Here is a 1,314-nt window from a genome sequence, read left to right as displayed (position 1 = left end):
TCAGAGCATAGTCGGTCGTGTCGAGTCGTAGTTATTCTGTTTCCCCTGTACGGGATAGGTGTTGTGTAACCCTATCAGTACTTATTGTTTAGTTTGTTTGGGTTTTCAGAATAGAGATGGCTGGAAGAGGTAGAGATGATGCTGCAATTGCTGAGGCTCTGGGTATGCTAGCTGGAGTACTGGGAGGAAATCCGAATGTTGTGGGAATGGGAGCTGCTCGTCAGTTGAGTGAGTTCCAGAAGAACAATCCTCCAATGTTCAAGGGCGCATACGACCCAGATGGTGCTCAGAGGTGGTTGAAGGAGATTGAGAGAATCTTCAGAGTAACTGAGTGTGCTGAGAACCAGAAGGTCAGGTTCGGTACACATATGCTGTCAGAGGAAGCTGATGATTGGTGGGTTGTTACCCGCACTGAGTTGGAAACTGCTGGAAATGCTGAGATTTCGTGGGCTGTGTTCAGGGAAAGATTCCTGAGGAAGTATTTTCCAGAGGATGTCAGAGGGAAGAAAGAAATAGAATTCTTGGAATTGAAGCAGGGTAACAGGTCTGTTACAGAGTATGCTGCCAAGTTCACAGAGCTGTCAAAGTACTATACTCCCTATAGTGAGGCTGCTGGAGAATTTTCGAAATGTGTGAAGTTTGAGAACGGGTTGCGTCCCGAGATCAAGCAGGCGATTGGATATCAGAGGATTAGAGTGTTTTCTGATTTGGTTGACTGTTGCAGAATTTTTGAACAGGATTCCAAGGCTCGAGCAGAGAGCTATCAGCAGAGGGTTGATAGGAAGGGCAAGAATCAGGTTGATCGTGGAAAACCGTATGCAGCTGGCAAAGGTTTTCAGAGGCAGAGTGGGATGAAGAGGCCTAGTGGGGGAGATTCTAGTGCTCCTGTTAAGTGTTACAGATGTGGTCGGGCTGGACATCGTGTTCATGAGTGTACCAGTGCTGAGATGAAGTGTTTCAAATGTGGCAGAGGTGGTCATTTGGCTGCAGAGTGTCGGTCGAAGACTGTGACTTGTTTCAACTGTGGAGAGTTGGGTCATATCAGTCCGCAGTGTCCTAAGCCAAAGAAAGAGAATCAGTCGGGAGGCAAGGTTTTTGCTTTATCAGGTTCTGAGACTTCTGCAGATGATCGTTTGATCCGAGGTACGTGTTATATTAATGGCTTTCCTCTTGTAGCTATTATTGACACAGGTGCAACTCATTCTTTTATATCTGTGGATTGTGCTGTGAAACTTAAGTTAGAGATATCTAAGATGTTGGGTAGTATGGTGATTGATACTCCTGCGAAGGGTTCAGTGACTACTACTTCGGTTT

This window comes from Lathyrus oleraceus, chromosome 7, assembly GCF_024323335.1.
Source record: "Lathyrus oleraceus cultivar Zhongwan6 chromosome 7, CAAS_Psat_ZW6_1.0, whole genome shotgun sequence".
NCBI lineage: Eukaryota > Viridiplantae > Streptophyta > Magnoliopsida > Fabales > Fabaceae > Lathyrus > Lathyrus oleraceus.
This window is presented reverse-complemented; position numbering follows the sequence as displayed.